The 23,383-nt window shown below is 41.4% G+C and overlaps 2 pseudogenes; one reads left to right on the forward strand and one right to left on the reverse strand.

The window, feature by feature from the left end:
* LOC103241273 (interferon-induced very large GTPase 1-like) overlaps positions 1 to 6,341 on the reverse strand; it is a 33,354-nt pseudogene extending 27,013 nt beyond the window's left edge.
* Positions 6,342 to 8,286: 1,945 nt separating this feature from the next.
* On the forward strand, positions 8,287 to 16,533 carry LOC103241265 (interferon-induced very large GTPase 1-like; annotated as a pseudogene).
* Positions 16,534 to 23,383: the final 6,850 nt, after the last annotated feature.

Here is a 23,383-nt window from a genome sequence, read left to right on the forward strand (position 1 = left end):
TTTTTCTTGTAAATTTGTTTGAGTTCTTTGTAGGTTCTGGATATTAGCCCTTTGTCAGATGAGTAGATTGCAAAAATTTTCTCCCATTCTGTAGGTTGCCTGTTCACTCTGATGGTAGTTTCTTTTGCTGTGCAGAAGCTCTTTAGTTTAATGAGATCCCATTTATCAATTTTGGCTTTTGCTGCCGTTGCTTTTGGTGTTTTAGACATGAAGACTTTGCCCATGCCTATGTCCTGAATGGTACTACCTAGGTTTTTCTCTAGGATTTTTATGGTATTAGGTCTAACATTTAAGTCTCTAATCCATCTTGAATTAATTTTCGTATAAGGAGTAAGGAAAGGATCCAGTTTCAGCTTTCTACTTATGGCTAGCCAGTTTTCCCAGCACCATTTATTAAATAGGGAATCCTTTCCCCATTTCTTGTTTCTCTCAGGTTTGTCAAAGATCAGATGGCTGTAGATGTGTGGTATTATTTCTGAGGACTCTGTTCTGTTCCATTGGTCTATATCTCTGTTTTGGTACCAGTACCATGCTGTTTTGGTTACTGTAGCCTTGTAGTATAGTTTGAAGTCAGGTAGCGTGATGCCTCCAGCTTTGTTCTTTTGACTTAGGATTGTCTTGGAGATGCGGGCTCTTTTTTGGTTCCATATGAACTTTAAAGCAGTTTTTTCCAATTCTGTGAAGAAGCTCATTGGTAGCTTGATGGGGATGGCATTGAATCTATAAATTACCTTGGGCAGTATGGCCATTTTCACGATATTGATTCTTCCTATCCATGAGCATGGTATGTTCTTCCATTTGTTTGTGTCCTCTTTGATTTCACTGAGCAGTGGTTTGTAGTTCTCCTTGAAGAGGTCCTTTACATCCCTTGTAAGTTGGATTCCTAGGTATTTTATTCTCTTTGAAGCAATTGTGAATGGAAGTTCATTCCTGATTTGGCTCTCTGTTTGACTGTCACTGGTGTATAAGAATGCTTGTGATTTTTGCACATTAATTTTGTATCCTGAGACTTTGCTGAAGTTGCTTATCAGCTTAAGGAGATTTTGGGCTGAGACAATGGGATTTTCTAAATATACAATCATGTCGTCTGCAAACAGGGACAATTTGACTTCTTCTTTTCCTAACTGAATCCCCTTGATTTCTTTCTCTTGCCTGATTGCCCTAGCCAGAACTTCCAACACTATGTTGAATAGGAGTGGTGAGAGAGGGCATCCCTGTCTTGTGCCAGTTTTCAAAGGGAATTTTTCCAGTTTTTGCCCATTCAGTATGATATTGGCTGTGGGTTTGTCATAAATAGCTCTTATTATTTTGAGGTACGTTCCATCAATACCGAATTTATTGAGCGTTTTTAGCATGAAGGGCTGTTGAATTTTGTCAAAAGCCTTTTCTGCATCTATTGAGATAATGATGTGGTTCTTGTCTTTGGTTCTGTTTATATGCTGGATTATGTTTATTGATTTGCGAATGTTGAACCAGCCTTGCATCCCAGGGATGAAGCCCACTTGATCATGGTGAATAAGCTTTTTGATGTGCTGCTGAATCCGGTTTGCCAGTATTTTATTGAGGATTTTTGCATCGATGTTCATCAGGGATATTGGTCTAAAATTCTCTTTTTTTGTTGTGTCTCTGCCAGGCTTTGGTATCAGGATGATGTTGGCCTCATAAAATGAGTTAGGGAGGATTCCCTCTTTTTCTATTGATTGGAATAGTTTCAGAAGGAATGGTACCAGCTCCTCCTTGTACCTCTGGTAGAATTCAGCTGTGAATCCATCTGGTCCTGGACTTTTTTTGGTTGGTAGGCTATTAATTATTGCCTCAATTTCAGAGCCTACTATTGGTCTATTCAGGGATTCAACTTCTTCCTGGTTTAGTCTTGGAAGAGTGTAAGTGTCCAGGAAATTATCCATTTCTTCTAGATTTTCCAGTTTATTTGCGTAGAGGTGTTTATAGTATTCTCTGACGGTAGTTTGTATTTCTGTGGGGTCGGTGGTGATATCCCCTTTATCATTTTTAATTGCGTCGATTTGATTCTTCTCTCTTTTCTTCTTTATTAGTCTTGCTAGTGGTCTGTCAATTTTGTTGATCTTTTCAAAAAACCAACTCCTGGATTCATTGATTTTTTGGAGGGTTTTTTGTGTCTCTATCTCCTTCAGTTCTGCTCTGATCTTAGTTATTTCTTGCCTTCTGCTAGCTTTCAAATGTGTTTGCTCTTGCTTCTCTAGTTCTTTTAATTGTGATGTCAGAGTGTCAATTTTAGATCTTTCCTGCTTTCTCTTGTGGGCATTTAGTGCTATAAATTTCCCTCTACACACTGCTTTAAATGTGTCCCAGAGATTCTGGTATGTTGTATCTTTGTTCTCATTGGTTTCAAAGAACATCTTTATTTCTGCCTTCATTTCGTTATGGACCCAGTAGTCATTCAGGAGCAGGTTGTTCAGTTTCCATGTAGTTGAGCGGTTTTGATTGAGTTTCTTAGTCCTGAGTTCTAGTTTGATTGCACTGTGGTCTGAGAGACAGTTTGTTATAATTTCTGTTCTTGTACATTTGCTGAGGAGTGCTTTACTTCCAATTACGTGGTCAATTTTGGAGTAAGTACGATGTGGTGCTGAGAAGAATGTATATTCTGTTGATTTGGGGTGGAGAATTCTATAGATGTCTATTAGTTCTGCTTGCTGCAGAGATGAGTTCAATTCCTGGATATCCTTGTTAACTTTCTGTCTCGTTGATCTGTCTAATGTTGACAGTGGAGTGTTGAAGTCTCCCATGATTATTGTATGGGAGTCTAAGTCTCTTTGTAAGTCTCTAAGGACTTGCTTTATGAATCTGGGTGCTCCTGTATTGGGTGCATATATATTTAGGATAGTTAGCTCTTCCTGTTGAATTGATCCCTTTACCATTATGTAATGGCCTTCTTTGTCTCTTTTGATCTTTGATGGTTTAAAGTCTGTTTTATCAGAGACTAGTATTGCAACCCCCGCTTTTTTGTGTTCTCCATTTGCTTGGTAAATCTTCCTCCATCCCTTTATTTTGAGCCTATGTATGTCTCTGCGTGTGAGATGGGTCTCCTGAATACAGCAGACTGATGGATCTTGACTCTTTATCCAGTTTGCCAGTCTGTGTCTTTTAATTGGAGCATTTAGTCCATTTACATTTAAGGTTAAGATTGTTATGTGTGAACTTGATCCTGCCATTATGATATTAGCTGGTTATTTTGCTCGTTAGTTGATGCAGTTTCTTCCTAGCCTTGATGGTCTTTACATTTTGGCATGTTTTTGCAATGGCTGGTACCGGTTGTTCCTTTCCATGTTTAGTGCTTCCTTCAGGGTCTCTTGTAAGGCAGGCCTAGTGGTGACAAAATCTCTAAGCATTTGCTTATCTGTAAAGGATTTTATTTCTCCTTCACTTATGAAACTTAGTTTGGCTGGATATAAAATTCTGGGTTTAAAATTCTTTTCTTTAAGAATGTTGAATATTGGCCCCCACTCTCTTCTGGCTTGAAGAGTTTCTGCCGAGAGATCTGCTGTTAGTCTGATGGGCTTCCCTTTGTGGGTAACCCGACCTTTCTCTCTGGCTGCCCTTAAGATTTTTTCCTTCATTTCAACTTTGGTGAATCTGGCAATTATGTGTCTTGGAGTTGCTCTTCTCGAGGAGTATCTTTGTGGCGTTCTCTGTATTTCCTGGATGTGAATGTTGGCCTGCCCTACTAGGTTGGGGAAGTTCTCCTGGATGATATCCTGAAGAGTGTTTTCCAACTTGGTTCCATTTTCCCCCTCACTTTCAGGCACCCCAATCAGACGTAGATTTGGTCTTTTTACATAATCCCATACTTCTTGCAGGCTTTGTTCATTTCTTTTTCTTCTTTTTTCTTTTGGTTTCTCTTCTCGCTTCATTTCATTCATTTGATCCTCAATCGCTGACATTCTTTCTTCCAGTTGATCGAGTCGGTTACTGAAGCTTGTGCATTTGTCACGTATTTCTCGTGCCATGGTTTTCGTCTCTTTCATTTCGTTTGTGAGCTTCTCTGCATTAATTACTCTAGCCATCAATTCTTCCACTTTTTTTTCAAGATTTTTAGTTTCTTTGCGCTGGGTACGTAATTCCTCCTTTAGCTCTGAGAAATTTGATGGACTGAAGCCTTCTTCTCTCATGTCGTCAAAGTCATTCTCCGTCCAGCTTTGATCCGTTGCTGGTGATGAGCTGCGCTCCTTTGCCGGGGGAGATGCGCTCTTATTTTTTGAATTTCCAGCTTTTCTGCCCTGCTTTTTCCCCATCTTTGTGGTTTTATCTGCCTCTGGTCTTTGATGATGGTGATGTACTGATGGGGTTTTGGTGTAGGTGTCCTTCCTGTTTGATAGCTTTCCTTCTAACAGTCAGGATCCTCAGCTGTAGGTTGTAGCTGTAGGAGATTGCTTGAGGTCCACTCCAGACCCTGTTTGTTGGGTATCAGCAGCAGAGGCTGCAGAAGATAGAATATTTCTGAACAGCGAGTGTACCTGTCTGATTCTTGCTTTGAAAGCTTCCTCTCAGGGGTGTACTCCACCCTGTGAGGTGTGGGGTGTCAGACTGCCCCTAGTGGGGGATGTCTCCCAGTTAGGCTACTCAGGGGTCAGGGACCCACTTGAGCAGGGAGTCTGTCCCTTCTCAGATCTCAACCTCCGTGTTGGGAGATCCACTGCTCTCTTCAAAGCTGTCAGAGAGAGTCGTTTGCGTCTGCAGAGCTGCTGCGTTTGTTATTGTTTACTGTGCCCTGTCCCCAGAGGTGGAGTCTACAGAGACAGGCAGGTTTCCTTGAGCTGCTGTGAGCTCCACCCAGTTCGAGCTTCCCAGCAGCTTTGTTTACCTACTTAAGCCTCAGCAATGGCGGGCGCCCTTCCCCCAGCCTCGCTGCTGCCTTGCCGGTAGATCACAGACTGCTGTGCTAGCAATGAGGGAGGCTCCGTGGGTGTGGGACCCTCCCGGCCAGGTGTGGGATATGATCTCCTGGTGTGCCTGTTTGCTTAAAGCGCAGTTTTGGGGTGGGAGTTACCTGATTTTCCAGGTGTTGTGTGTCTCAGTTCCCCTGGCTAGGAAAAGGGATTCCCTTCCCCCTTGCGCTTTCCAGGTGAGGCAATGCCTCGCCCTGCTTCAGCTCTCGCTGGTCGGGCTGCAGCAGCTGACCAGCACCGATCGTCTGGCACTCCCCAGTGAGATGAACCCAGTACCTCAGTTGAAAATGCAGAAATCACCGGTCTTCTGTGTCGCTCGCGCTGGGAGTTGGAGACTGGAGCTGTTCCTATTTGGCCATCTTGCTCCGCCCCCCCAAATAGCCAGTCTTTGAGCTCACTGATTCCTTCATCTGCTTAGTTCATTCTGGTGCTGAGAGCCTCTAAAGGGTTCTTTGCTGTAGCAAACGTATGTCTCAGTTCCAATATTTTTGTTTGGTTTTTTAAATTATTGTTTCAATCGCTTTGTTACATTTTCTGACATGCTTCTGAACTGCTTTACCTTAGAGATAATTGAGTTTCTTTTGGGCAGAGAGTTCACAGATCACTATCTCATTAGATTCAGTCATTGGATTTTTGCTTAGTCTTTCTGAGGAGGTAATGGCTCCCTGATTGTTGTTGTTTCTTGTGGGCTTGTATCAATGTCTTTGCATTGAAGGAGAAGTTATTTATTCCAGTTTTCTCTCTTTGGCTTGTTCTGGTTTTTATTTAATATATTTATTTAGTAAATATTTACCACTAGATTGCTGCCTCCTTTTTAAGTCTAGGTGGTGCCTTAAGCCTAAGTTCACCTTGGCTCTGGTAAATGTTATAGTGCTGCCTGTCCTGAATGGGGGAGGTCTCAAAAGGATTATCCCAGCAATGTGGGAAGGCTGGCCAATGGTTCATGCCCAGGGGACCTATGGAACATACCTCCTACAATGTTCTGCTGCTAAACAGCCACTCTGATTTGGCATCTCCTTTGGCCAAGTTACAGAGCAGAATTGCCTAGGATGTGGATGATATTCTCACTTCCTCCCCTTGTCTTTGCTTGTACTCAGGGATCTTTATCCCTTTAGGTAGTCATGGTGCTTCCTGTGGGTTAAGGCAAACACAGGTAAACTTGCAGGGAACTCAAGAAAGTGGGAAAGCTAACTGACCACCTCAATTTCACCTTTTCCAGTGTAGAAACTTTGAGTTGGGGGTCGGGAGAGATTTTCTATGTTCTTAGTACCAAAGAGAATAATGTGTAGGGTCATTACAGATGTGGAAATTTGATTCTCATACCATCTGCTCAGAGTTTTTCCACTTCTGTGTGATCCTGGGAACTGCCTCATCCTCATATTTGAGCTCTGGGTTATTGATGGTAAAAATTTCCATGTTATGTATTTACTTTTGGTTTTCTGAGTGGGGAGAGGAAAACCAGCTTGCCCCTATGCCATAATTTTGCACCTGTAAGTCTTTCATTTTTGTTTTAAATGTCCCTTTTCCATGATCATTCTTTAAGAATATTTCACTGTATATAAAATTTTTGTCTGACATTTTCTTTCAGTGAAATAAATATTCAATTATACTCTCTTTTGGCTTCCACTATAGCTGTTGAGAAATCAGCTCTCTGTTAGGTTTTTAAAGGTAAACTCTTTTTCTACTTGTATTTGTACTTTCTACATGTATTTGTTGTTTTGTTGTTGTTCTTGTTATTTTCTGCAGTTTTATTCTGATACATCTGAGTGTAAAGTTATTTTACTTTAATTTTTGCTTAGTATTTGTAAAGGTCTTAAACTTTGTCTTTAATTTATAATGGAAATTTTTCATTCATTATTGCGTCAGATTATTTACCTCTTCTGTCAGATATTTTTTACCAGGTAAATTACTTAAGCCTTTAAAAAATTGTCTTATGCGTGTCTCTACTTATTTCAGATGTCTTTCATTGGAAAGAATGGCTTGAGCTGCTGAGTTTACTATTAATTAAAGTGCAGATTTAAATTGTAGAGACACTGAGGAAGAAGAAATGCATGAGACAAAAATTACTGCAAGATGGTGTTTTACTCTATTTTGTGTTGCTATAGCAGAATACTTGAGACATGGTAACTAATAATAAACAAATTTATGGCTCAAAGTTCTGGAGGCTGGGAAGTCCAAGGTCAAGGTGTCAGCATCTTGCAAGGACCTTCTTGCTCTGTCATCACATGGCAGAAGCACAAGAGGCAAAAGGGGACAAAATTCAACCTTTCATAACAGCATTAACCCCACCTGTGATGGCATAGCCCTCATGGCCTAATCACCTCTCAATGCTAATCACCTCTCCTGCCTCTTAATACTATTACAATGGCAATTAAATTTCAACATAAGCTTTGGAGACAGCAAACATTCAAACCATGGAAGGTGGAATGGCTATTATAGCCATCCAATATACATGGTGAAGACAAAATCTAAGGGAGAGTTGATAGGGTGTCAAAAAGAAGTGAAATTAAATAGAGGTTTAAGAGGACAAATGGAAAAGATATTATGTACTAAATTCATGTTATGAAGAAGAAGGATGAACAAGATGCCCATTGGCATGCCATTCAGTAGGACAAGAATTACAGGATGAAGGGAAATTGAATAAAGTATGAAATTGAAACATATAAAATCTCATCTCATCTGCTGGTCAAGGATATATACTGAAGGTAGTAAGGGGAAAAACATAACATTAATTAAACATTAAATACAAGAGAGCATTTGGGTCTACAGACACAGATGAAGGTGGCATCAACAGAGAGACAGCTACTAATGTAACAGAAGGATGATATTAACTAGGGAAAATTAAGAGTAAGAAGGGAGTGACAAGCATAAACCAGGTTAGTAGCACATTTAAAAGGGCAGGAAAGCAAATAAATATTATGAAATGCCCTAGGAAGAAGTGACACAGAGACAGGAAGGAAACCAGGCAACACAGATTTCACAGAAACTAGTAAAGAAAAGATGATCTGTTGGTACCATCATTCTTTAAAAAAGAAAAAAAAACAGCAAGCTACCAAACTCAAGCATATTTTCAAACTCCATCTCTCATCTTAATGTTTTGCATGCAATTGATTCTATGTAAAAGGAAGTGTCAAAATAAGTCTAGTAAGTTGCAAACCACAAAAGCAATCCATATTGAGAATACCTAATGATGGCTTGCACACAAAAAAGGGTATTAAAAAATTTTTGTTAAAACAATTAAATGAGGAATGAGAAAGCCTTGTAGATGTGCATACTAGTATACTTACACTTTTGGCCATGTGGCTGACACTTCCTAAGGTCAGAACAGTCAGCTAACTGAGTGTCTGTTTTGTATGCAGCCATGGCCACAGGAGAACACACCCCTGATGACCCTCTGCTCAGAGGCAAAAGGAGCAAGATCTCTAAGAGATGCTGAGAGAAGTGGGCCTGGATGTTGAGTATTGGTTACCCAAGCTGCAGGAACACCTGGATGCGACCTGTGTCCAGACCTTACAACACCTAGAAAAAAACAACCTCCAGAAGCTGAAATCCCAGACACAACATCCATGGGAGAAAAGAGCCTTGGAGAAGCTGCTTACCCTGTCACACCCAAAAAGTCTTTCAGCATTACAGGAGTCTCAGGTGGAGAGGGCAAAGAGAAAGCAGAAGCAGGCAGAATAGGCACTGCAGGAGCTGAGGGACTTGCTGACAGAAGGGAAGCAGAGACAGGAAGAGGCAGTGAGGACAAGAGAAGCAGAGCTGAGACAAGTGATGGACATCCCTGAAGAGTACTGGCCATCCCCTGAAGAGCCTCTAAGGGAAGTCATGGAAAACCTGCAGACAACTCAACCTCATAGAGTGGACACTGTGCCACAGGCAAAATCTCCCAGATAGAGATGTGGTGAGATGGGCATCTGGAGGGCTGGCCCTCCAGGGAATTTACAAAGCCAACCACCAAAGGGGCCTGACAAAGAAGAGAGAGGAGTTGCTCAGTGTCCCCAAAGAGTTTTTACTTTCGGATCCTCAGCAAGGAACACAAATGAAAACAAAGGAATTCACATCTCCTCAGGCTGAATTCATGTTTACCCAGACGGTAGAGAAGCTGGGCTTTAGTTTAACTACTTCAGCCAAGGACAGAAGTTGGGGGTTTAGTCTAGAAGCTGGTTTGGATCACAGCAAACATTCAGAATCCAAGGAAACCCAACAACCAAGTTCTAAGCATTCTTATTTCTGCTCAGCCAAGTTCAGCTACATCCCCCTGGCCTCCTGCCACTTTCCCACTGATCAGCTGCAGTTATCCAAGCCTGCTCTCCAGGAATTGAAATGTATTGAAGACCTTCTGAGTCAGACAGCAAACCCAGACAGATTCTCCTTGCTGAGGCACAGGATTGTAAACTTCTTCCACAGGTTTGGCTCTCATGTTAACCAAGGCCCTCTGCACCTGGGAGGAATCTACTGGTGGAAGGCCATTTCAGAGGGTTATTGCAGAGAGCAGTTGGCAGAAGTGACGCAGTAGTCTGCAGAGGCCCTGGACATTTTCATAAGGGACAGCTACAGTGGCTTTGGAGTGAAAGTTGCTGCAGATGTGAATGTTTCAGACTCTCATTCGAAAACAGCCACTCAGACCAAAACTTCCCAAAATCTCCAAACCGAGGTCCAACTATCTGTGGCCTAAACAGGTGGCCCACCAGAAGCAGATGTCCTTGTCCAGTGGAAAGCTGGCCTCCTGGCCAGCAATCAAACCTGGTGTGTCATTGACCACGGGCTTCAATTGGTGCCAATTCGGGACATTATCCTCTCCAGCCACAGAAGCAATTTTAAGGATCCTCTTCAAGTGGCTAACTTCCTGAAAGACAGCCACACTGCTCTGACTAGCATCACTCCCAGATCCAGGAAGGGGAAGAGTTACTGAGTGCTGGGAAGGAGGCCAGGGTTTTTCTAGAGGATGTAAAATCTTGGGAGGTATCTGATCCTGAAGAGCAACTTATAAAACTGATAAATTTCATGAAAATGTTGAGTCAATAACTAAAAAGTTATGACACTTGGATCAATATATGTCTCACAGATTGGGATCTGCAGAATTTTCTAGTAAACACCGTCAACTTTTGCAAAAACTCTTCCATTTATAAAACTAAACATATTAAATCTCATTTGCGCAGCCTTCTGGATCCTCACATCTACAGAGTGACAAACTTTCCTCAGGCTCACTTCATCATGCAGTGGATCTTCCAGTCAGATTCAGAGCAAGAGCAGGTGAATGTTTCCCAGTTTTCTCAATTAATTGAGATCTTAAAAGAAACCCAGAATGAACTCATGGAAGTAAATGTCAAATCGGAGTCCCCAGAAACAGTGGAGGAAGCTCAAATAAAGTCCATTTATGAGGTCAGCTTGGCTCTCAGCTACTTCTTGAATTATCTCCAAAAAGCAGAGCTGACAGACACAACTCTTGCTACTTTCCATTGCAGCTGCTGCAGGATATCGTGTGGTAAACAATACTTTTCAGAGTCTCTTGGGGTGTGATGAGTTAAGCTTCCTACTAGATGAAATGCAAACTGCCCAAAATAAATACCAGGAGCTTAAGAATATTTGCAGCTACAGGGCTCAGGCATTCCTAGTTCTCACAGGTCTGACAGCCACAGTTGGAGACACAGCTATTTTTTCAGAAGAGAAAACACAACGCATGTCATTAATGAGACATCACATGGGACAATCATGGTCCAAAGAAGTTGCACATGTCCTCACCAAACCTGGAGCAGATCACGATTGGGAAAACTAGAGAAAGAATTGAGATTGCTCATTAATGGGGATTATGAAGAAGAAGTCACCATCTCTTCTTTGCAAATGGAAGAGGTGAGCAAACAAAGTCTCTTCTATGGAAAGAAACAGCCTCATGAACCACATGACAATGAAAATAGCAAATGGGAGATGATAAAAAATGGAGCCTTCCTAGACTTACTCCAGCGTCTAGGTCTAGAACAGTACTACCCCAAAAAATTGAGCAAAGCTAATTTCCATCTAGTCTATAAGACTTCTGTGTACAACACCCAGCCCAGCTCTGAACAGGAGCTTCCCTTCTATTTCCTGCAGAAACTACTGATGATGAATTATGAGCTGAGATACCTAGTCTTCAAAGATGGTAGAAACACAGAACACCAAGTACATCCAAATGCCTCAGATCAGGAAGATGAAGCTTTTGATCCATATGAAAACATTTTTGAAGACAGTGATAGTCCCACTAAATCTTCATCCACTAAGCCTAGCCCCCATATTCACCCAATGGATATTCAGATGACAATTTTTCACTGTGCAGATGATTTTGCCAGACAATATATTTTGGTCAAACTTTCCACTTGTCAGCTTTCCCTCCCCCTTTTGGTGCCTTATCCCTGTACTTCTCAGATTGAATTCTCTCTCTGGTCTCTCTGTCAAATTACAAGAAGTTGGCGAGAAGCAAGGAAATCACCAAAAGGGAAGAACCATTATAAGAATCAGCAGATGTGTTGTGTCTCTACCTCAATTATGTCCTTCATAAGAGTTGGAAATAGCCTCTCTGCTTCCAAATCTCAGATTATGAACTGTCTTCTCAGTAAACGGAAACATGACGTGTTTTTTCACTGACACTGCAGAGGAAGCAGGAAAGATTGCCTCTTGATGGGGGATGTGGTAGAAATCTACTGGTTCTGTCCAGGAGGGGAAGATGAGGACAGATTTGACAATGATGTGACCTTCACCAATCTTCATGGAGATGCAAAGGAACATGAGCAGCAGCTCAACTTCCTGAAGGAGGTGTCTACAGTCATTGTGGTCCTCATGTCAGCCACTGACGACAATGAAGGAAACCGAAAAATTGTCCATAACTTGTGGCAGGCATCGAGGCCATTGATCTGCTTGCTCGATGACAAAGAAGCAACCATGACCAGTAATTCTGGCCAAAGAATGAGAATGGGTATCAAGGATAGGAATGAGGCAGAATTAATGGAGGAACTCACAGCTACAGTCAGACATTTGGAAAGCAAATTTTGAAAATAAGCTAATAGCCCTTAAAAAAAAACTTATTTCAGATAGCAAAAGACAAGCCAATGAACTCATTCGTTTTAAAAACAAAAGTCAAGAAAGACTGAATAAGATAAACACAGATTTTGAAAAAGAAGTATTGGAAAGGAGCTGAAAGTTTGCTTTAACTGTAAAGGGTAAAGAATTGAGTGAGGAAGAGTTACATGAGAAATTCATTCAACTTTGGAAAAACTGGGTCTGTGATGTATCCACAACTCTCCGCAAGTCACAGAGTCTGACATTGATTTGGATTCTGAAAACATCCTTTGGGAGTATTTACTGGCGATGAGCTGCATTCCTTTGCAGGGGGCGATGCGCTCTTATTTTTTGAATTTCCAGCTTTTCTGCCCTGCTTTTTCCCCATCTTTGTGGTTTCATCTGCCTCTGGTCTTTGATGATGGTGACATACTGATGGGGTTTTGGTGTGGATGTCCTTCCTGTTTGTTAGTTTTCCTTCTAACAGTCAGGACCCTCAGCTGTAGGTCTGTTGGAGATTGCCTGAGGCCCACTCCAGACCCTGTTTGCCTGGGTATCAGCAGCAGAGGCTGCAGAAGATAGAATATTGCTGAACAGCGAGTGTACCTGTCTGATTCTTGCTTTGGAAGCTTCCTCTCAGGGGTGTACTCCACCGTGTGAGGTGTGGGGTGTCAGTCTGCCCCTAGTGGGGGATGTCTCCCAGTTAGGCTACTCAGGGGTCAGGGACCCACTTGAGCAGGCAGTCTGTCCGTTCTCAGATCTCAACCTCCGTGTTGGGAGATCCACTGCTCTCTTCAAAGCTGTCAGACAGAGTCGTTTGCGTCTGCAGAGGTTTCAGCTGCTTTTTTGTTGTTGTTGTTGTTGTTGTTGTTTAGCTGTGCCCTGTCCCCAGAGGTGGAATCTACAAAGACAGGTAGGACTCCTTGAGCTGCTGTGAGCACCACCCAGTTCAAGCTTCCCAGCTGCTTTGTTTATCTACTTAAGCCTCAGCAAAGGCAGGTGCCCCTCCCCCAGCCTCGCTGCTGCCTTACCTCCAGATCGCAGACTGCTGTGCTAGTAATGAGGGAGGCTCCGTGGGCGTGGGACCCTCCGGGTCAGGTGTGGGATATAATCTCCTGGTGTGCCCGTTTGCTAAGATCCTTGGTAGAGCGCTGTATTGGGGTGGGAGTTACCCGATTTTCCAGGTGTTGTGTGTCTCAGTTCCCCTGGCTAGGAAAAGGGATTCCCTTCTCCCTTACGCTTCCCAGGTGAGGTGATGCCTCGCCCTGCTTCAGCTCTCGCTGGTCTGGCTGCAGCAGCTGACCAGCACTGACTGTCCCGCACTCCCTAGTGAGATGAACCCAGTACCTCAGTTGAAAATGCAGAAATCACCTGTCTTCTGTGTCACTCGCGCTGGGAGTTGGAGCTGTTCCTATTCGGCCAGCTTGCTCTGCCCCCCAACATCTTTTAACAAGGTATCATATACATGTTAACCTTGATTTTCAAACCAAAATCAGTGTGTATAAAATTTCAAAAGTCTTTGATAAATTCCTCAGGATTTTAAGCTGCATGGTTATTAAATGAGATTCAGAGGCCGTTCTCAAGAGATCACAAAAGAAAAATGGGAAAAAGGTAAATTGGGATAAAGCAAAGATGACTATGTAGAGATGGGGATTTCTGTGATAGAAGTGGAGACATTAGCACTGCCATCAAGGTGGGGTTAGGATTGGAGAGGATTACAACGTCAGTGGGTTGGATGGCACTGGGGCAGGAGACCTCAGGAGTCAGGAGGGATGAGATCATCAAGAAGGGGAGACACCTGTGTTCAAAATCCTTACTCTGTAAAAAAATTAGACCAGTCTTTCTAGTTCTAAGTTTGTATGATTATCAAATTTATTTATTTTGAGACAGAATCTCACTGTGTTGCCCAGGCTGGAATGCAGTGGTGGTGCGATCTCAGCTCACTGCAACCTCTGCCTCCCAGGTTCAAGTGATTTTCCTGCCTCAGCCTCCTGAGTAGCAGGGATTACAGGCACACGCCATCACGCCTGGCTAATTTTTGTATTTTCAGTAGAGATGGGGTTTCACCATGTTGGTCAGACTGGTCTCAAACCCCTGACCTCGTGATCCTCCAGCCTCAGCCTCTCAAAATGCCGAGATTACAGGCATGAGCCACCGCACCTGGCCAATTATCAAATTTATTTACTGATCTACTAATCATCACGGTACAAGTAATTCAAAATGAAAATATTATCTATTAACATATTGTTTTGTGAAACCAGAAAAAAAAAAAAAAAAAGGGTCCAGGTGCAGCTCACAGGATTAGAGGTAGCCAGAGTTATAAGGTTGGCAGGAACAGGGCTCCCATGGTCAGTGGAATGGGTCAGAGTTATTGCAAGTGGGAAACACAGAGACATGGGAATTGGGGATCACTTCAGTAGATTTAGGGATATTCCAGTCAGTTAAGGCAGAGAACGAAGTACAGTGGGAAAGAATGAGTCACAAGGCCTGTAGAAAAGGGAAGCAGGGTGATGGATTCTAGAACAACATCAAATCACATGAGTAAGTTGTGAGTTACTTAAATGTGTAATCTAAATTTGAAATCATAGAAGTAGAAAGTAGAACGTTTGTTGTCAGGTGCAGTGGCTCACGCCTGTAATCCCAGAACTTTGAGAGACTGAGGCAGGCGGATCACATGATGTCAGGAGTTGCAGACCAGCCTGGGCACCATAGTGAAACCCCATCTCTACTGAAAATACAAAAATTAGCGGGGTGTTGTGGCGGGTGCCTGTAATCCCAGCTACTTTGGAGGCAGAGACAGGAGAATCACTTGAACCTGGGAGGCAGAGATTGCAGTGAGTGGAGATAGCACCACTGAACTCCAGCCTGGGCGGCACATGGAGACTGTCTCAAAAACATAAAAAAAAAAAAAGAAAAAGAAAAAGAAAGAAAATAGAATGTTTGTTACCAGAAGCTGGGATGGTGGGTGGAGGAAAGCAGAAGTGTAGGTCAAAGGGTACAAAGAGAGAGAGGAAGCAAGAAGGAGAAGGTAATTCAAGATGAAAAAGAAGGTATAAGCCAAGTGTTTAGAGTTAGAAAATGCCAGCCTGCAAAAGCTAGGCTATTAGCTGTGCAAAGGGCCTCCACTATTTACTACATGTGTGACCTTGGATGAGTAACCTGTCTCTGCTTCATTTCCTTCATACATAAAATGGTGCAACCTCAGTGAAGTGTTAAGAATAACTTTAAATTATATATATATATATATACCTGAAACATGGTACACGTGCCAATAATATTAGGTAGTAGCATTGCCAACAACAGCAGAAGCAGCAATAACCGCAGCAAAAGTCGCGTTAATAGAAGTAATTATGGCACTTATTAATAATATTATTGTTATTATACTGAAATGTAGCTATTGCTACACTCCATCTTAATTGTAAGGTCCTGAAGAAGAGAATCTAAGTTCTTTTTTTTTTTATTTTTATTTTTTGAGATACAGTCTTGCTCTGTCACCCAGGCTACAGTGCGGTGGCGCAATCTCAGCTCACTGCAACCTCAGGCTCAAGTGATTCTCCTGCCTCAGCCTCCCAAGTAGCTGGGATTTCAGGCACCTGCCACCACTCCCAGCTAATTTTTATATTTTTAGTACAAAGAGCATTTTGCCATGTTGGCCAGGCTGGTCTCAAACTCCTGACCTCAGGCGATCTGCCTGCCTCAGCCTCCCAAAGTGCTGGGATTACACGCTGGCCCACCACGCTGGGCCAGTCCAAGTTCTTTATTTTGACTGAAACAGTGTTTATAAATGTGCTTTCCTTATTGTTTCCTGTATCTATATTTTATTTTCTCTGAATAGCATTTTAAAAATAAAATAGAATTAAAATGTAAACCTTAGAAAAGGGGTGAGGAATGGAGGGAAAATATGTGAGTAGGCCAGGACAGAATGAGAGCATCGTTGTGGGTTCCTGAGGCAACAGTTATCCAATGTTATTGTTATTTTTAATGAAATTCAAGGAATTTGCATTTATTCCAAATTGGAAAAGATGTGAACCAGGAACAACCTGCCTGATAGTTTATGTATCTTTGGCGATTTTCCTTTGAAACATGGGAACAATCATGTTTATCTTGTAGTTTACATTGTAATTCTCATCCACTCCTCTGTGAAGACATGGAACTGTGCCACCCAGAACCTCCTGCAAGAGAAGACTTGCTGCCCAACTGAGGGGAATGAAGTAAGCAGCCAGGCTTCAGCTGTCAGATCTTCCCAATCTGCCTCAATTGCAGAGAGGCCCTTCACCTGAGGTCATGCCCTTCCTGGGATAGCCTGTATCCAGAGGCTGAGACAGAAAAGTAAGAAAGACCCAGCCATTATAGCCTGACACAGGATGCTTTTGTTGGTCGTCACTCTACAGAGCTCTCCACCAGGTTCAGGGAAGGTTCGTAAAGCCTGCATCACGGCTCAATTTCTTTCTCTGCCAAATCCTACTTTTGCCCCTTTTCTTCACAGGTATTGATCCCTAATAAACATCTTGCCCTCCACACTGTTCCACCGTCTGCTCTTCGGGAAATCAACCTGCAACCTACTTCAAGGCATTGGTAGATATTGCTATGTCCAGATAGATTTGAGCAATGGGGTGATGGATACTAAAGAGGTAGTGCAAAAAAAAAATGAGAGGCATCCAACATTCTCCTCTTCGCAACATCTGTGTGAAGAAAGCAGCATCATTTTGAGGAGTGAGAGAATGCAGATTTCTCAGAAGTGAGAAGCAGGCAGGAAAATGGCCTACAGCCCTGTTGAGAGCAGCAGAGAGGAGCATGAGACACAGCTACCAGACGGGAAATTCATTAGTAAGTGATCATTAGAAAACAAGAAACTGGTGGATGAAAATAAAAGAAGTAAAACTGATAAGCAAGTAAAAACAGATATTTCTTCTACATGACTTTCGAATTGGCGGTATGAGGGATGGAGTCAAGGAATGAAGCCTAGGCCTTGCAAACGCATCTCTTAGGAGAAGTGAAATGGAAGTAATAGTTACATCAAGCCAAAACAAGGAGCTTTGACTAGGTCCCGCATGCTGTAATCTAGAATTGTTCCTGGCAGAGCTAAAGTTTTATCATCCTACAATACATGTAGGATGTACTGGGGAGGCACCTATGGATGCAAGTAGAGATTACCCCCTTATATCAACCATATTAAATCCATATTAAATCCATAAAGTTTCCCCAAAGCCTTTTCTGCCTCAGCATCTAACTTCCTTCTTCTGAGTCTCTGGAGTCCCAGTGCGGCAAGAAAATGGAATATAGCGTTCGTTGATACAGAATGGCAGCGTGAAGAACAATTACAGGTCTTAGTAAGAGCACCACAGACCCTCTCAACCATGAATTAACTTGCTCTTTTTCTACCTCCCTTTGTAACTATAGCTACCCTTCTTAGGGCCTCTTATATTTTTTCTGAGGCCTTAGTTTGGCTTCTGGCTAAAACTACATGGAAGTTGCAGGCAGTTCTCTCACCACCAGATGGTGATAAAGAGCCTATGAGGATAATGAAGTCTGAGATTTCCCAACCGCGGCATAGTTAACATTTAGAGCCAGATAATTTATTGTAGGAAACTCTGTGCGTTACAGGATGTCTAGCAGCACCTCTAGCCTCCATCCATTAAATGTGAGTAGCGCCACTCACAGTTATGGCAACAAAAATGTCTCTAGACATCGTCAAATGTCCCTGAAACATTTGCATTGCCCCTGTGGAGGACCACTGTGAAATGAGGTGGGTGTTTAAGAGTTTTAAATAGGAGAAAGAAAATGAATGCAATTTTGATGAAATTTTTGAAAAGCTTTGTTAGTTTTTACAATACTACATTTATTGAAAAAAGTCAAAGATGTGGAAAAACAAGAAAATCAAAGACACCCAAAATCCTGTCATCCAGATTAACTTCGGTGAACATTTTTATACTCATCCTTCTAGGCATATGGACACATAGTGAAAAACATACAATTTTGTATGCATGGCAATGTATAATATACATACTCCTAAATTTCACTCATAAATAGCACTGCATTTAACATACATCTCTGAACTTGTTTTTTTTGAGATGGAGCCTCACTCTGTCACACAGGCTAGAGTGCAGTGGCGCAATCTCGGCTCACTGCAACCTCTGCCTCCTGGGTTCAAGCGATTCTCCTGCCTCAGCCTCCCGAATAGCTGGGATTACAGGTCCATGCCACTATGCCCAGCTAGTTTTTGTATTTTTAGTAGAGACAGGGTTTCACCATGTTGGTCAGGCTGGTCTTGAACTCCTGACCTCAGGTGATCTGCCCACCTCAGCCTCCCAAAGTGCTGGGATTACAGGCATGAATCACCCTGCCTGGCCTGAACATACATCTTTGCACAGCTTGAGTGTGACAGTTTTTCATTCCACACTTCCTGTATATCTACAATTTTGCCACGACAGGACCCAGAGCTTTACAAAGTAATTTGGACATAGATATTCTTCCAAAGATGTACAAAAACTGCTGGAAAGAATGCGAACATGCCCAGTGCAGTGGCTCACGCCATCTCTACTAAAAATACAAAAATTAGCCAAGCGTGGTGGCAGGTGCCTGTAATCCCAACTACTCAGGAGGCTGAGGCAGGAGAATCATTTGAACTGGGAGGTGCAGGTTGCAGTGAGCTGAGATTATGCCACTGCACTCCGGTGTGGGCAACAGAGCAAGACTCCATCTCAAAAAAAAAAAAAAAAATGTGTGAATAGAAGATAGAATAAATATAATTTGTGACATGGAAATGCACGGTGGAAATTTTGGCAAAAATTGAGCGATAACTGATTAGATGTCAGGGATATCTTCACAGACATGGGCCTAGATATAAGCGATATAAAAGTTAGTCTCAGCCAGGTGTGGTGGCTCACATCTGCAATCCCGGCACTTTGGGAGGCCAAGGCAGGTGGCTCACTTGAGGTCAGGAGTTTGAGACAACCCTGGCCAACATGGTGAAACCCCATCTCAAAAAAAAGTCTCAGCTCCTTTTTCTTCAACCACAGTACTTAGAAAAATTATTTATTTGTTTAAATATTCACTGGACACAGTGGCTCTCACTTGTAATTCCAGTGCTTTGGAAGCCTGAGACAGGAGGATCACTTGAGGCCAGGAGTTTGAGACCAGCATGGGCAACATAGCAAGACTCTATCTGTACAAAAAAAAAAAAATTTAAATAAAGAAAAAATGCATATTTCCCCTGCACCCCTGCACCCCTGCATACAGGCTAGGGCCAGCTTTCTCTTCTTATATATCCTGTGTTTATTACAGGGCCTCACATTTATCAAACCTTTAGTAAACATTCACTGAATGGAGGTATTTATTGGAAACTTTCCTGCTTGAAGAGCATTCGTCAAAACAAAGAGAAAGGTGGATCTATGTAGGAGACAGAGGGTTATGGATTTAAGTTCAAATTCACTCCAACTTTCCATACTCAAAACATGAACTCATGGATAAGAAACAGAGGAGAGAGGAAGCGAAAAAGGTAAATTGATATGCACTTCTGTGATCTCCTGCTTTTTCTGTGATTCTCTTTCCTTTTCTGGCAACCTTATCCAAGGAAAAATCTCAGTGACCTTGCAGTAGGGCAATTGGGGATGATCCTAAGTCTTACACTACACCTCAGATGATGTACAGAAACATTTTACTCTCTTTATTTAGTCTACAATCTGATCTCCCTTCCAAACCCCTACCTACGGGTTAGCAGGAGGAAAAAAAAAAAAACCTAATAGTTCAATCTAATTTTAATTTAGTCTAACCTGACACAATGTAAATATGCCTTCAGAAATTATTATTTCTATTGGATAAAATAATGCTTGATCATTCAGAAAGCCTCTACTTCCCCTGCTTCTCTCCCAAGTAAGTATGATGGAGAGACTATGGTTATGCAATCCCCTGGCACAGAGAAGGAACCTCAGGCTGGTTTTTATGTTGTGGCAACTCCATCTGCTGGTCTCTGGGGAACTGTCCTTTGGGCACCAAATTATTCAACATTCTGCAGGACACCACTGCTGAATTGGCTAATTCACATGTACTTTCTACAGGGACAATGTTCCTGAGTTGCTAAGGCTGTTAAGAAAAAATTTGCTGTCTGCAGAACCCTGAGTTGATTGCCACATCCTCCAGCCTGCAAGTTGGTCCAGCAGTCCACATTACCTTATTGTTGAGTCAACTCATTCTACTATTGTAGGCCTATGACAGTCCACTGGGTTTCAATTCAGTATCCAAACCACATAAAACTCAAGGCACCTTTGTAAAATTAAGCCTCCTTCTATCTGACCATGATGCGCTACATTTCTGTGAATGACCCTAAAGTTGATGCATGGTGTAATCCATTTGGATGTCAAAAGACTAATATTGCCTTAGTCTTATATTTTTGGAAAAAATTCTAACCTCCTCCAGACGAATGAATGCCTCTGATAGACTAAGGAGAAGCCCTAATCATGACATTTTTATCTACATCCTCATCTTCAACTTTGTTGTCTGATGAGTTCAAAGCCTGTGCTCTATTCACTTCACCTCCAGACCTTGGTCTGGAAAGGTCCTTGAGGTCTGGGAGATTAGAGGAGAGAGACAAAAAAAATTGCCTGGTCACACTACACAATACCGGTCTTGAATTCTCACAGACAAAAACACCTTTATTTATTTCTAAAATTCCTTCGTCATAATTAAGAATCAGACATGTTGGAAGCTTGGCCATTCATTCAATACACACTCACAGAATACCTATTACATGTGATGTATTCTGATGGGCACAATATGTAACCCACTGTGTTAGTTTCCTCCTCCTACTATAACAAATTATCACAACCTTGGTGACTAAAAACAATGAAACAACAGATTCATCTTACAGTTCTAGAGGTCAAAGTCTTACGGAATTAAAAACAAGGTATTGCCAGAGCTTCATACCTTCTAAAGACACTCGGGAAAAAATCTTTTTTTTTTTTTTTCCTTTTCTGCTTCTACATTCCTAGACTCATGACCCCCTTCCATCTTCAAAGCCAGCAACGAGAAGTCAAGTTTTTCGATGCCTCATTCCAATGCTTGACCCTACTGACTCCTTCTTATAAGGACCCTTGTGATTACATTGGGCCCACTGGATAACCCAGGATAATCTCCTCGTCTCAAGATTGTTAATTTAATCACATCTGCAAAGTCCTTTTTGCCATCTGAAGTAACATTCACAGGTTCTGGGGAGTAGGAGGTGATATCTTCAGGGTACCTTTATTTGTCAGTATTAAACTCAAAGAAAGGATAACTCTCCATGAGCTGGACAGCTATAAAAGATGTGGCTAATCTTTTTTAACTTCTTTTTTATTGAAATATAACAGTTACACTAAAAAGAGGATACAGATTTTATGTATACAGCTCAATGATCTGTGACAAAGCAAACACACTCCAGTAACCAGCATCCAGATCAAGTTACGGAGCGTTGCCAACACCCTAGAACTCATCCCTCATGCCCTCCTCTAATCACTGTACCTTCTCTCCACTCCCCAAAGCAGTTTAACACATAGATTAGCTCTGTTTTCAGACAAGCAGTCGGAATGATACAATGTGTACGTTTTGTACCTTACTTCCTTTACTCAACATTATGTTGGTAAGATTTATCCATGTTACTATGTGGAGCTGTATTAGTTTATTTTCATTGTTGTATAATGCATTATATGACCAAATGACAATTATTTATCCTTTCTGCCAACAAACATGTGTGCTGTTTCCACCTTGGGAATGTTTTAGTTTTGCTATAAGCATTGTTGCATACCTTCTAGTGCACATACTTACACATTTCCATTAGGCATGTGTGTATATACTAGGAGTAGGATTTCTGGGTCATAACATACACATTTTCAACTTCTGTAAAGAGTACCAACCAGCTTTCAAAGTGTATGTTGCAATTTATGCCTTTATCAGAAATGTATGAGAATTCCAGTTGCTTCTCATACTCACCAAGACTTAATTTTATCAGATAGTCTTTTTAAATTTAGCCATTCTGGAGTATATAGTACTATTTCAATATGGTTTTAATATGCGTTTCCTTAATTAATAATGAAATTTTACATTTTTGTCCTTTATTGGCTATTTGAATATTGACTTTTATAAAGTGCCTGCTCAAGTTTTTCACCCATTTTTATCTTGTGTTGATTTTATAGGAGTCCTTGACATATTCTGTCCACAACCCCTTTTTCAGTTATAAGAGTTGCATACATGACTTAGGCCACAAAATATCTGTATAAATTTGAAATGTAAATTTCAACTGATTTCTTACAGGTTTAATTACCATTTCAGTTTTATAGTATAGAACTAAGCTAAACAAAGTATCTTACAAATCTGTGATAAATAATTCTTAAACAGAAAGAGTACATTTTTTATTAAAATACGTCTTCTAAAGACAAGAACAGGGCAAGTTTTTTTTTTTAATTCATTCACTTATCCTTAAATGAATAAAATACCCAGTGTTAAAATGTGACTGGATTTAGTAGAGATTAAGAGCAAAAAGTAAAGGTACTGGACCGCTTAGAAGTGCAGGGGCTTAAAATGTGTATTAATTATTGTTACAGAAGGGTTTTTACAATAGGATTAACAAAATATTCAAATAAAGCTACTCTGAATTTCTTAAATCGATGGTAAGAATGAATAAATTACAAGAAAATTGGTTGAAGAGTAACAGGTAAGTCATTAGTCAGGGTAAAAATAAATGCATATTTATAGGACCCAAACCTTTATCAAAAGCTAATGAAAGAATCTTATGGTATGTGAATTTAGTTCAATAAAGCTTTTAAAAAAAATGTTTCTCCCATGAGTTTGAATAAATGCACATGGTTAACTTACTTCCGATATATATTGTATTTTCTCTTACATGCAACATTAAAGTGGTAGAAGCAGACCAGGCGCAGTGGCTTACGCCTGTAATCCCAACGCTTTGGGAGGCTGAGGTGGGCAGATCACCTGAGGTCAGGAGTTCGAGACCAGCCTGACCAACATGGCCAAACCCCATCTCTACTAAAAATACAAAACTTAGCCAGGTATGGTGATGGGTGCCTGTGATCCTAGCTACTTGGGAGACTGAGGCAGGAGAATTGCTTGAACCTGGGAGGCGGAGGTTTCAGTGAGCGGAGATGGCACCACTGCACTCCAGCCTGGGCAACAGAGCCAGACTCTGTCTCTAAGTAAATAAATAAATAAAAATAAAGTGGTAGAAGCAAACATAAAATTTCTTCTTCTAATTACTGAAAGTATATGAAATATGCAACTAGACCTATGTGAACAAAAATACTCATTAAGCTTTTTCTCATTTGTGAAAGTAATGAAAATGCAAAGGATACATGTTATAGAATGTATATTATACTTCCCAGCATGATTTTTATAAATCTTGAATATTCTAATTATGGGTAAGTGATGTTGCCAAAAATGTG

This window comes from Chlorocebus sabaeus, chromosome 1 (genome assembly GCF_047675955.1).
Source record: "Chlorocebus sabaeus isolate Y175 chromosome 1, mChlSab1.0.hap1, whole genome shotgun sequence".
Lineage (NCBI taxonomy): Eukaryota > Metazoa > Chordata > Mammalia > Primates > Cercopithecidae > Chlorocebus > Chlorocebus sabaeus.